The sequence below is a fragment of the Engystomops pustulosus genome, chromosome 7 (assembly GCF_040894005.1).
Source record: "Engystomops pustulosus chromosome 7, aEngPut4.maternal, whole genome shotgun sequence".
Taxonomy (NCBI): Eukaryota; Metazoa; Chordata; class Amphibia; order Anura; family Leptodactylidae; genus Engystomops; species Engystomops pustulosus.
Window position 1 is genome coordinate 74,696,050 of NC_092417.1, and position 14,224 is coordinate 74,710,273.

Genomic DNA, 14,224 nt, shown 5'->3' on the forward strand with positions numbered 1-14,224 from the left:
GTTTCAGGCCTACTATGCCTCCTCCCACCCCTCCTCCACCTCCTCCTCCTCCGAATTACCATCCGTGGGCATGGCGCCATCAGTCGGTAGCTCTAGGCACAGCAGCAGTGCCGTCGCTAAGCGACAGCAGGCGGTGCTGAAACTGCTGAGCCTAGGCGATAAAAGGCACACCGCCCAAGAGCTATTACAGGGCATTCCACATCAAAGTTGTTAACTTTGTCGCCACCCTGCTGTGTAATCCACAAAATATACTTGCAAACTTTTACCATTTAGGGATATTATTTCAGCGCTTCTTGCGCATCTGTTTACATTCCCCTCACCCGCCATATCCTAAACTTATAAGAACGCTACTACACTTGATCTTATACAAAAGTGCTGTTTGGGGAGTAGCCTAGAGACAGGGGCTTGGATTTGCGAAAGCTCGCCTGGCAGCGGAGCGCCAGCTCCATGCGCATCATGCGCTTCTTGCGCATCTGTTTACATTCCCCTCACCCGGCATATCCTAAACTTATAAGAACGCTACTACACTTGATCTTATACAAAAGTGCTGTTTGGGGAGTAGCCTAGAGACAGGGGCTTGGATTGGCGAAAGCTCGTCTGGCAGCGGAGCGCCAGCTCCATGCCAAGATCCAACTAACATAGTTTTAACTGCAGCACCTTTAATCTACTACTAGTTCACTGCCTCCATACATGGTCCCCTTATCAAACGAGCTGTGTCAGGCAGAATTTTGGGTTGTTTTCATGGCTTCCATGTTAACTTTGTCGCCACCCTGCTGTGTAATCCACAAAATATACTGGCAAACTTTTATCATGTACCGATATTATTTGAGCACTTCTTGCTCACCTCCTTTGGTTCCTCTCTGCCACCCATTGGTTTGAAGCCTGAGTCCATTTAGGGTATGTCGCCATGACACTCTCTAGCCTGCTGCCGCTGCCTCTGCATGCCGTCCCCTATAGTGTCAGGGTCAATTATTGCATGTTTTAGATACTATCTAGCTTCATTCTGTCACTCTGTCATGGCCATGCTGTTGCCCATAATTTTGGCATAATGGTGCGTTTAAGCAGCCTCAGAGGCATCCATGCATGCTGCCCCTGCTGTTTCCTGTCCATTTCCGTGGTGTTTCCATCCTTTTCTGAGGTTCCCAGGTGTTTGGCCAAGCTTCCCTGTGCAGAGCCTTGGTCCCCTTGAAAAATGCTCGAGTCTCCCATTGACTTCAATGGGGTTCGTTATTCGAGACGAGCACTCGAGCATCGGGAAAAGTTCGTCTCGAATAACGAGTACCCGAGCATTTTAGTGTTCGCTCATCTCTAATTTTTACCCCCCAAAAAAGAAACTGATCACCGAAATGATAATACTAACATAAACTACAATATCTCACGAGAAAACAATCTCAAAATCACAGAGATATCTTAAAGCGTTGAAAAGTTATTACCACAGGAAGAGAAACTGGTCAAATTTTAAGAAAAAGGTCTGACCATTAACTTAAAAACCGGCTGCGTCATTAAGGAGTTAATGATTTTTTTGATGATGTAAGCGAACCGGAGTACTCCACTGTGTAACTTTGATGTCAGCCACTGGCAGCTCATGTGTGATACCTGCCATTCGTTTAGGCCCTTTGAAGAGGCCACGTTATTTGTCAGTCGCCAGGACTGCGGGATGAATAACGACATTTCACTGCTCCATGTCCTGGAACTCATGCTGCAAAATCTGTCTGGTCAGGGCACTGGAGAACTGATGACTATATCTCATGGTCACATTATATATTGCAGATTTGCATTAGGGGTATTAAACGGGTCCATGGGGGGGGGGGCAAAGTAAGGGGCATTGTACTATGTGGGGACCATCAAGATGGATATTATACTATGCTTGTGGGTGAGACAATGGGCGTGGTTTAGAAAAAGGGGGAGGGGCTTTTGTCCCTCTTTCTCTCGTCCAAAAGTTGGGTTGGTATGACATTGCATCAAAGGCTGCCAAGTTGAACCTGACTGAATTTGACATGGGGCATCACCTACTGCATGATGGCAATCTTTTAACCCTTTAAAGACACTTGTTACTTACCGTATATACTCGAGTATAAGCCGACCCAAGTATAAGCCGAGGCCCCTAATTTTACCACAAAAACCTGGTAAAACCTATATATTTTTTACTCGAGTATAAGCCGAGTTTGGCTTTTCAGCACATTTTTTTGTGCTGAAAAACTAGGCTTATACTCGAGTATATAAGGTAATCAAATCAGGAAATAGGGTCTGTCTGCCTGCTTTGCTGCTTTATGTTATACCAAAAATGTGTTCAGGCAAGGTTAAAATCTTCTGAATTAGACCTGGGTTTTCATGATGGCCAGTGGCGTAACTTGAAGCTGTCAGGCCTGAGTTCAAAATGTGTGCCAGGCCCCCAATTATAATGTATTGTTGAGTAACAGTCTTCTCATATAGGAAAGGTACATATGGGGCCCCTAGACCTCTTGGGCCCCTTAACGTTACACCCATGTTGGTGACCCCTTTACATCACATGTTCTGGTGTCTCCTGATGGCACAAAGAGCCATCTCTTTTGAGTGTTCGACGGGCATAGGCTCCCCTTGGTGAGCGGATAGCTCATCTATCCCCACCCCTAAAAGGGGAGTAGTGTGGGGTGACTTACTGAACTGAGGCTCCCTATTGTATATTTAATAGGGAGCTTTTCAGGAGCCAGAAGAGCTGGCTCTTCTTAATAAGCGGTGCCTAATGAGCCAGCTCACTAAGAAGAGCCAGACTTCCCATCACTACTACACTGATGCCAATTTCTGTGACTGTTAGTTTTATGCTGATTTTAACCCTTTCCTGACTTGCTGGGTCCCGGCGAGCACTCTTCATAGCCAGTAAGTCTGCAATGCTGCCGGCGGCTTCCAAAAGATGGCCCATGCGCCGCCATCTTGCCGTGGATCGGCACTCCCCGTGACGTCATCGGGGAGCGGCGATCCGTCGCCATGACAGCCTTGGGAGTTCTGAAGACCGGAGGCTATCTCGTTTTAACCATACTGTAGTATGGCAGTATATGATAGGATCGATCAGACAACCTAGGGTTAAAGTACCCAAGGGAGTCTGAAAAATAGTAATAAAAAAAAATGTAAAAAAAAAAAGTATAATAAAAAAACCTAAAAAGTTACCCCCCCCCCTTTGCCAAGAACTGATATAAATATAAATATTGATAAAAATTATCAAAACATAATAACAGTTTTTCAAAGCGTTTTACCCCGTAATGAAAAATAGCGCCCAAAGTCGAAAATGGCATTTTGCCACTTTGAAAACTATAAAAAAATCTATAAAAAGTGATCAAAAGGTCAAGTCCTAAAATTTATATCAATGAAAACGCCATCAAAAGTCGCAAAAAATGACACACCCCACAGCTCTGTACACCAAACTATGAAAAAGTTATTAGCGCCAGAAGATGGCAAAATTTAAAAAACAAAATTTGTATCCCCATGATTGCTCTGACCCAAAGAATAAAGTAGACATGTCATTAGGGGCATACAGTCAAAATTGTAAAATCCAAGCCCTCAAGAATACAGTGCTAATGCATTTTTTCACCATTTTCACTGCATTTGGAATTTTTTTCCCGCTTCCCAGTACACGACATGGAATATTAAATGAAGTTCAATTTGTTACGCAAAAAATAAGCCAACACAGAGCTCTTTATGTGGAAAAATAAAAAAGTTATAGATTTTTGAAGGTCGCGAGTGAAAAATGGAAGTGAAAAAAAAAGGGCCGGGTCGTTAACAATTTTCTTCTCATGGATGTCAATTGAAACATTTTTTTTAGAATTATAACATTTTCCTTCAGCAATTATCATTATTTGTATTGAGTATAAAAATAGAAAATCTGCGCTTAATCCTCTGTGTCACGTGACTAATGATTGGAAGGGACACGAAGCCATAGACAGGCCCTGACAATATAATGATGACTGACATCTCCCGAGCAGCAGGGGCGGTATTGTTATCCCGGCAGATGGGTGTGGCTCTGCTATCTCGCCGCCAATCCTGCCGCCTAGCCTCCTTGTCCCGCCTGCATTGTTTCCCCCAACTTGACCTGTGATGCATGCCGGGAAATGTAGTTTCGTTTTCTACCCATGTCTGCACTAGAAGCATGGGTAGTACCACATTTCCCTGCAGCCTTTGCGTGCTGCGCTCTGCCCCGGCCGCTTTCCTCTTCCTGAGTTGAGCGGCAGGTTCAAGTTGCCATAGCTGCAGCTTCAGTGACAGTTAGTCAGGATGGAAGGACAGGTAAGACTGCTGCTCCGAGGGTCGGTGGACTTGTGTAATAACAAAGGGAACGCTCTGAGGGGACAGCCTGTATATATGTGGGGGAGGCTGACAGAACTGTGTGTGTGTATTGCGTATGACCCGCGGTAACTGTATATAATAGGTGTATGTGTAGTAGAAGAGGCTGAGGCAGGTGTGGGAGAAGTGTGAGTATAGCAGGAGTACACTATGTGGATAGTGCCAGCACCACTGTGCAGACAAAAAGTGGGGGGGGAACGACGACTTATAATTAGGCAGCCAGTTTTCAGGAGATCCTTTTTCACGTCAGATTTAGGGCTGGTTCACAGAAAGGTAATAGGGACTGCCATTTGTGGGTGCAAATCGGTTTCCTGTCATAAATCTGTCTACCACATCCAGATGGCACAATTTGGCAGATGCAACGATTGTGTGACTGATGTAACTACAATGGTACACTGGGCGAGGAGAGGCTGCAGAGTTGCCCGTGTGCAGAGCCTTCATTGCTGGCCTGCGCTTTCTGTGGTGTTGGCCAATAACTCTTTCCTCTTCACCACCATCCGCCCTCCTGTCAGGGGTTTAGGTGCCTTATAGTTTTGTTGCAGCAAATAAAGAGGAACTGGGGCTCTGGTCACTGTACAGGAAGGAAGTTGTGCTGAGTCTCTGCTATGAGCGGCTTGTATGAGCTCTGGAAAGGCTCTCTGTACACGTCCTCATCTTCTGTGATCTCCCAAGTATCCCTGCATATTCCACATTGGCGACCTGTAGTCTGTCGCTTTCTAGCTGCCATGAAATGAAGATCCTATAAACTGTGTTTTCATCTACTTCTACCCATTCAAGGACTTCCTCAGCACCAGGTCAGCAGTGGTAATGTGCAGGGAGCTAATATGTTTTCTGCAATAGTGTGAGGGGCAGGACCAGTGATGTATTGGGGCAGATTTATCAAGCTGTCTGAAAGTCAGAATATTTCTAGTTGCCCATGGCAACCAATCACAGCTCAGCTTTCATTTTACCAGTGCTCATGAATATTTTAAAGGGGAGCTGTGATTGGTTGCCATGGGCAACTTGATAAATCTACCCCATTGTGTGTGTGTACTGCTTGAAGAGACAAAAGACAACCTACAGTTGTAGATCCATGGTAGCGCAGGACCAATTCATCTAGATGATGTACCTAGTATCTCTGGCAGGTGCATCAAGGCAGCACATTTAGATAAATATAAAGTATAAGGAACTCCTTTACTCCTAATCCATGAAGTGCCCAACTTTCACGCTACCACTGATAGACTGTATATCCACTATCCTGTCCATAGTTGGTAAGTTGTCGGGCAAACCCTTAATGGGAACCAGTCACCAGAAGGCAGAATTTTACTGGTGACAAGTCTGAATAGGCACAGCAGAATTCATTACATGACACCTGGATTGATAGTCCTGCTCCCCTCTGTCCCCTTAATATCCCCTGTTAAAGATTATCTGGCTCCCTGCCAACAAGTCCTTGCCAAGTCCAAGGGTGATGGCTCTTTTCAAATTTCAACGTTCGCCTGCTCATTTACATATGTCTCTGCTCGGCCCCTCCTTCTTATTATTCACTTAAAGGAGTATTCCCATCTGGGCATTTACATTCATTTAATTCATTTTCTATATGTAAACATTTCTTCAATTGAATGTGAGAATTTCTTATAAATGTAGATATGTTGTCCCTTAGAAATAAGATGGCTTCCTCAGATACGACCACCTCTGCTTTCTAGCAGCGGTGTCCAGACATGCACTATTGACTCCTGTCTGACCACCCGGATTCTGCGATCATAACCACAGGATGGCTGAATATGCAGTAACTCCAGGTCATTTCATATGCAAAAACTTTTTGTTTCTTTATGCAATCACTCCAGCAGAGGTGGCTGTATCCAAGGACAAAGTCTTGTTTCTAAGGGACCAATTGACTGCATTTATGAGAAATTGTCTTCACGCCGGTAAAAAAATGTAATAACATCTATTTGAAGAAATGTGTGTATATATATATATATATATATATATAGCAGATTAATGAAATTGAATGTAAATTCCTAGATGAGAATACCCTTTTATTCCCCTCCCACTCTCTCACTTTTCTCATTGTGATGTTGGCTCACCGCACAGGAAACCTTGTGCCTGCGCAGTGAGCTGTACACCCTGACGCCTGCGCAGTTCTCTGTTCGGCGGTTCAATGCACCCGGCAGAGAATTGCATGTGTTGGGGCGTCTCTGTGCATTTCAACTAGGCAGCGCTCATCCCTATGTAGTTGGCCAGGATGGACGGCTCACCACTCGGGCACGACGTTCCCTGTGCTGTGAGCCAACATCGCAATGAGAAGAGGGAGAGAGTAGGAGGGGAATGAAGTGAATAATTAGAAGGGGCCGAGCGGAGACATACTGTATGTAAATGAGCAGGCGAGCGTTGAAATTTTAATAGAGGCATCATCCCCAGGACTTGACAAGGACTTGTTGGCAGGGAGACAGATATTCTTTAGCAGGGGATATTAAGGGAATGGATGGGAGCAGAGCAGTCTATCCAGGTGTCATGTAATGTACTCTGAAGTGCCTATTCAGGTAGGCAGGTTCCCTTTAACCAAGAGCTGACCACCCATTGGTATTTTTAAGCGGATCATCAATGAGCTTTATTCTGATACATGTGTTGTTGTGGTTCCTAGCACTGGTTTCTGAGGCTTGCTGATGACATGTTGGCATACTCACATCTGGGCATCAGTTACCCAGGATTAGAAAAACTTTAACCTGTTTGATGATGCAGTGGGTGATAACAACCTCTGCATCTAAGCAGATTCATAAGGCCAAGGCTCATCCAGTCAGGCATCATCGGCATCCTTACAAATGTGATGATACTGTTATATAAGGCTGCCATAAGTGTATGTCTGTTCTGCCATTACTGAGTCATGTTGTCTTTGTTACAGTTGTGTTCTGTCCATGGGTACTACAGGCAGAACCTATATCCACTAACTTAAATGACTGCATTGTCTCCTGTTTTTTTGCACAGAAGGAGTAAAATAGGTTTTCCAGCATAACGGCAGGCTCAATTTGTCACATTGATCAAGTTAAAAAAAACAACTAAACAAAATAAGTAGGCTTGGTCATATAAGGATGAAGAGGACATAGTATAAAGGAAGTGGCTCCTTATTGGGATGTTGGGTGCGGATGTCACGAGCTGGTGACTGTTCTACTTCAGTTAGATGATCATCACATGTATTGTTCCTGGGGACATTTGACATGCTATAAGAGGTTGTTTTTCTGCTATAAACGTGAAAAACTGAGTACAGTGTATTCTCTTCTGTGTGCAGCTGAGGGGTGCTGCACCTAATCCATTTATTTTGTTTAAATTACATGTGAGTTTTCTTTACCCCAACAGCCAGTTTTGGTATTTTGGTTTAGAACAGTCTTCTTTGTTTTTGTACTGATGACCTATTCTGAGGACAGGTCATCAGAATAAACTAAAGAAATGAGTGGGGCACAAATGTGCTTTGCTTTTGAGTTCTAGCTGTGGTTTTTGCTGCTAGCTCACATCCCAGGGCTCATAAACACAGCTATGTTTTCCTCAGCCCGTGTATGAACCTAGTGCCACTGCATGAAAAGTCAGAACAGGTCCCATGGAAGTCTACGGGGCTGTGAGAAAATAGAGATGAAACAAAGGTGTCGTTCCATGGGCCATTCGTATTTGCAGATCAGTTGCTAGATAAGAATAGACCTTCGGACTTTTTCATTTACTTTTTGTTTGTCCATTTATCTTTTCCATTGTTACTGGGGTTGCTCTGCAGCACTTGTCACTCTTTAGGTCTAGACAGACCCAGCAGCAGCAGTTGAGCATTGGGATCCCGGCAGATCCGTGTTTTATCATATGATTGTCTGGATGCGGGAATAATTTAGCTTACTGAAGTTGAGTGGTATGACTATGTGGCCCTTGACCAAAAAATGCTGTGCTCCCCTGTGTTAGACCTTCCATTATTAACGGGGGTATGGAGAAGGCTTACAGACTGAGACCTTTCCATACGAGCCGCTAGTATTTTAGCATACACCCACTGGTAACAAGCACAATTGGTACTGGTACTGATTGCGGGTGTAAACCGTGACAGCCTGACACCTCACACAGCTCCGTACACCGAAGTATGAAAATGTTATTGGCATCAGAAGATGGCGAAACAAAGAATTCAGGTTTTCGTACAGAGTGTTTTTAATTTCATTCAAGTGTAGTTTATAAAACTTTATAAATGTAGTATCACCATGCACGTACTGACCCAAAGAGTAAAGGAGAGGAGTTATTTGGAGCTCACATTGAAAGCTGTAAAAAAAAAAAAAAAAAATTACAAGAAAATAGCAAATGTTGTTTTTAACCAATTTCACAGCATTTGATTTTTTTTCCACTTGCAGAACACAGCAAGGAATATTAAATACAGTCACTTTAAAATACATTTTTCCCTTACGTCCCCATGACGGCCCACCTGGAGGATGACCCCTTGACCTCTGTAGGGACAGGAAGCAGAGAAGTTAAAAGGCCCCACCCCGGCATCCGTACTCCAGTGTCTTCCTGTCCCTACACAGGGCAGGGAGCAGAGATATATCTCTCCTCACGGGCCTCCTCCAGGGGGGCAGTGGGGGGAGCACAAGTCTGCAGGCACGGGCCGACCCTTACCCTGCCAGTTCCCGGACCTCGCTTCGGCGCATCGCGCGTCCTCCCTGGCTCTGCGGGGAACTGTTGTGCCGGCTCTACCCCCGACTCCGCGTAGTTCCAGGGTACCCGGATGTCGGAGCACGCGTGGTGGCTCCGGTCACGTGCTCCGACGCTTCATTGGTGAACTTCCGGTCGCACCGGAAGTGACGATTGGAGTCACTGATTGGCCGAGGCCGGATAACGTGCTGCGGCGCACGAATTACAGGACTTCCGGTCGCACCGGAAGTGACGTTTGGGGGCTCGGCGGCGCCAAAATTTAAAAGGTTTGGTCGCAGGTAGTCACTCTGACTCTGAGGTCTAGATCACCTACCACTACGCCGATAAGGTACTGTACACTAGGCTGATGTGTTAATGTACTTGATTCTGCATATATTGTACTGCTGTATGTGAATAAGCCCCCCTTACCTATGATTATAGGACCCATGGAAGTATCTATCTTTTCTAGCGAGGTCCTGGCCATGGAATCTTCTGTATCAGATCCCCTGTCTACAGGCCTTGTGAGTGTCTTAAAGATTAATGGGGCAGGGGCTCTATTCATATATATGTTATATCCCCTGTAAATACTAAGCTGTCACTTATCTCTTGGCAGGAGCCTAAAGAGAAAGTGAGGAGCAAAGATCCCTCTAAAGATGGGAAGAAATCAGCCTGTCGTAAATGCAACATGTGCAATACAAGGCTTAATTCTAATTATAAAAAACCAGTATGCAAGGAATGTCTGGATAACCTTCTAAAAGAAGAGCGAACAGGCTTTAGGGAAGAGATACGTGCCTTCATTAAGGAAGAAGTCCATTCTTTTGTAGCCTCCTCCATAGCCTCACTTAGCCTCCCTGGGCCTCCACCCAAAAGGGCCTTAATATGTGCCTCAGAATCAGACCCTGACTCAGAGGATAATTCCTCCTTTAAGGATTCTTTAGAATTGGAGCCGTCCACTTCTCTATCCGCTTCAAAAATGGAATCCAGATATCTGTTTTCCTCTGACGACTTAGACCAATTGCTTAAAGCCATTCGTGATACTCTAAAAATTGAAGAAGTGGAAGAAGCTAGATCCATTCAGGATGAGCTGTTGGCATCCTTAGATCCCAGAAAAAGAGGGTATTCCCCATTAATGATACTCTCAAACAACTCATTCAGGAAGAATGGAGAGATCCAGAAAAGAGGATTTCTGTGTCTAAGGAATTCAGGAATCGTCTATTATTTGACGAAAATGATACTAAATTCTGGAATTCACCTCCCAAGGTTGATGTCCAGGTAACAAAATTAACAAAGCGCACTGACCTGCCCTTTGAAGATTCTATCCAGCTAAAAGATCCTATGGATAGGAAAGCTGACTGTTTACTTAAAAAAGCTTGGGAGTCTGCTATGCTTAATCTAAAAGCGAATGTAGCCACTACCTCGGTTGCTCGTACGATGTACTTCTGGCTATCTGAGCTGGAAAATCACATTAGGGAAGGCACTCCCAGAGAGCTCCTATTAGAGACTCTTCCAACTTTAAAGTCGGCTACTGCCTTTATTGCTGATGCATCTGGTGAATCCGTCAGGTTCTCTGCAAAAGAAGGAGCATTGTCCATTGCAACTAGAAGAGCGCTATGGCTAAGGCAATGGTGTGGGGATTTCAGGTCAAAGTCCAAACTTTGCAGCATTCCATTTGAGGGAGAATTTGTGTTTGGTCCTGAACTTGACTCTATTCTGGAGAAGGCGGCGGACAAAAAGAAGGGGTTTCCTGAGGTTAAAAAGCCACCCAGAAAACAGCCCTTTCAGGACTTTAGAGATCGAAAAAATTCATACAGAGGCAAAGGCAAGCAAGGGCGCTGGAGCCATCCGAAAGGAGGTAGAGGTAGAGGCTTCCTCCTCAGCTCCAGTAATTCAACCTCATTTGGGAGACAATGACGCCAGAGTGGGAGGAAGGTTACTAGGGTTCCTTGCACGATGGTCCCAGATCACATCCAACCCTTGGATTCTGGACATAATAAAGCAAGGGTACAAGCTAGAATTAACATCTCTTCCTCCCCACAAGTTTATCCTTACCAGGCTGGGGTCTCAAAAGTTGACTGTTTTAATTTTTCAGGAAGTCCAGAAACTCATTCAGATGGATGTAATTACACCTGTTCCAGAAGAAAAGTGGAAGGGCGGTCACTTCTCCCCCTTGTTCCTCATCCAAAAGCCAAATGGATCCCACAGGATGATTTGCAACCTCAAAGGTTTGAACCAGCATCTCTTGTACAGGAAGTTCAAGATGGAGTCAATAAAGTCTGCAGTAACCCTGATCCATCCAGGAGCCTACATGTGCACGATAGACCTGAAGGACGCATATTACCACGTCCCTATCTACCTTCCGTCTCAAAAGTTTTTGAGGTTTGCAATAGTCTCACCACAGGGGAAGAAACTATGCTTCCAATACAGGTCTCTACCTTTTGGGATAGCATCAGCGCCAAGAGTGTTTTCAAAAATCATCATAGAGGTCGTAGCCTTCTTAAGAACACATCAAGTCCTGGTCGTTCCATACCTGGACGACTTACTCATAATAGCGAAAAATCGAGAAGAACTTATTCTACACCGAGACTTTACAATCCAAACGCTACAGAATCTGGGATGGATTATAAACTGGGAGAAATCTGCCTTGCATCCGGATACTCAGATCCTTTTCCTGGGAACCCTCCTGGACTCTGTGGACCAGAAATCTTATCTTCCCAGAGAAAAGTCAGAACGCCTGGTAGGTCAGATCAATGTTTTCCTCCATCGCCAGAGATGCTCGATAAGAGATGCTATGAAGCTCCTGGGGCAGTTAACATCTTGCATCCAGTGTGTCCAGTGGGCACAGAACCATACGAGAATCCTGCAAGGTTGGATACTACAATCATGGGACAAAGATCCCCTACATCTGGACAACTGCATCAGCATTACTCCTGCGGTCAAACAGTCCTTAATGTGGTGGACCATTCCTACACACCTACAGAGGGGAGTTCCATGGCATCCTTGGCCCCTATCTATAGTCCAGACAGATGCAAGTCAAAAGGGCTGGGGTGCGAATATAGCAGGATCCTTCTTCCAGGGAAGTTGGCCTCCTCATATCCAAAGAATGTCATCCAACTATCGAGAACTGAGAGCAGTCCTGGAAACCCTGAAGACAGCCAGTCATCTTCTGGTGGGACAACACGTGAAAGTCCTGTCGGACAACTCAACAACAATAGCCTACCTACAGCATCAAGGGGGTACAAGATCTCCAGACCTTTCAGACCTCTCGAGCGAAATATTCTCATGGGCAGAATTGAACATCAAGTCCTTATCGGCAGTTCATCTGAGAGGGAAGGACAACAAGGTGGCAGATTTTCTGAGCAGGAAAAAACTAGACCACAACGAATGGTGTCTGAACCAAAAAGTATTCCAGCTTCTAACCCAGATGTGGGGAATACCTGTAGTGGATCTGTTTGCCACCAGGGAAAATACGAAAGCGGAACTTTTCTACTCTCTCAGTTATTCAGAGACCACCTCGAAGTTAGATGCATTCAGCCACAAGTGGGACGCTCCTCTGACATATGCCTTTCCTCCTCTGCCTATAATTGCAAGAGTTCTCCGGAAAATTCAAAGAGACGAATCCAAGGTCATTCTCATTGTTCCCTTCTGGCCCAAAAAGAGCTGGTTTCCGCTCCTAAAGAAGATGGCTCTAGCAGAACCTCTAATGCTACCCATTCAGGAAGATCTCCTCCATCAAGGGCCGCTTTTTCATCCGAGGCCACAAGATCTCAAGCTCTCGGCCTGGATCCTGAAAGGAGCTTTTTGAGGGCAAAAGGCCTTTCGGACAAGGTAATCTCTACTCTACAATCCAGTAGAAAACCAGTTACCTCAGCTATATACCTGAAGATATGGAAGAAGTTTATTTCTTTCTGTGGTCCAGCAGTTCCCAATCAATCTTCTCCTAATATCTTACAGATCTTAGAATTCCTGCAAGCTGGGTTCGACATGGGCCTTAAGACTAGTACCCTTAAAGTCCAGATTGCAGCACTAAGTGTGTTCTTTGATTCATCCCTGGCGGATCATAGATGGATAAAGAGGTTTGTAAAAGCAACTGTCCGAATCAGGCCCTCAGTTAAACCTTCAGTAGCTCCCTGGGACTTATCCTTAGTGCTAAATTTTCTTACTGGACCTCAGTTTGAACCAATTGAATCTGTAAGCCTTAGAAACCTTACCTTGAAAACTGCCTTCTTAATTGCAATCACTACTGCAAGAAGGATTGGCGAGATTCAGGCTCTATCTATAAATGAACCTTATTGTTTAATTTCAGATGACAGGATCATTTTAACGCTTGACCCAAACTTTGTCCCCAAGGTTTGTACAGCTTTCCACCGAAACCAGGAAGTGGTCCTACCTTCGTTTTGCCAGAATCCAAGAGCCGCTAAGGAAATCAGCTGGCATTCCCTGGATGTAAGAAGAATAGTACTCAGGTACATGGAAGTCTCTAAGAGCTGGCGGAAGGACTCTAATATTCTTCTCCAATTCCAAGGGAAAAACAAAGGGAAGAAGGCCTCAAAATCGTCCTTATCCCGATGGATAAAAACCGTTATCAAAGAGGCTTATGAGGCTCTGGAAATGGCTGTCCCAGATAACATAAAAGCCCATTCCACAAGAGCAATGGCTACCTCCTGGGCTGAAAGAAGAGGAGCCACAATTGAGCAGATATGTAAAGCGGCTACCTGGTCGTCTTCTCTTACCTTCGCTAAACATTACAGATTGGACATTCCGAATAACATGGACCTTTCCTTTGGGAGAAAGATACTACAGGCCGTAGTCCCTCCCTAAAAAATAATTCATCTGGTATATCTCCAGGTGGGCCGTCATGGGGACGTAAGGGAAAAAGTGAATTAGTCTTACCGGTAATTCCATTTCCTTAGTCCACCATGACGGCCCATATATTTTTTCCCACCCTAGATATGTCATTTAATGTATTTATAAACCTGCTTGATTTAATTGTTTGTGCATATTAACAGGCAATAAATCGGGTTGCATCCAAGCCGGTGTAGTTATTTGGTAGACACTGGAGTACGGATGCCGGGGTGGGGCCTTTTAACTTCTCTGCTTCCTGTCCCTACAGAGGTCAAGGGGTCATCCTCCAGGTGGGCCGTCATGGTGGACTAAGGAAATGGAATTACCGGTAAGACTAATTCACTTTTTTACGCAGAAAACAAACCCTCACAGTTTTGTATGCAGAAAAATAAAAAACTAGTTTTTAATAGCGTAAAAATAGGACTACGGCCCAGGTCTCTTTTCC

At 44.8% G+C, this 14,224-nt stretch overlaps 2 protein-coding genes across 6 annotated transcripts in view; one reads left to right on the top strand and one right to left on the bottom strand.

The window, feature by feature from the left end:
* The window catches only part of TSHR (thyroid stimulating hormone receptor), a 143,938-nt gene extending 139,764 nt beyond the window's left edge, over positions 1-4,174 (bottom strand). The window contains exon 1 of the mRNA XM_072116748.1: positions 4,064-4,174. The gene's annotated coding sequence lies outside the window, so the exon portion shown is untranslated. The remainder of the gene's footprint in view (positions 1-4,063) is intronic.
* Positions 4,102-14,224, top strand: part of CEP128 (centrosomal protein 128) — a 108,309-nt gene continuing 98,186 nt past the window's right edge. For 4 of the 5 annotated variants that reach the window (XR_011848909.1, XR_011848908.1, XM_072116743.1 and 1 more), the window contains exon 1: positions 4,102-4,257. The gene's annotated coding sequence lies outside the window, so the exon portion shown is untranslated. Of the gene's footprint in view, positions 4,258-4,950; positions 5,109-14,224 lie in introns of those variants that run through there. The other variant, XM_072116744.1, reaches the window with a different exon arrangement.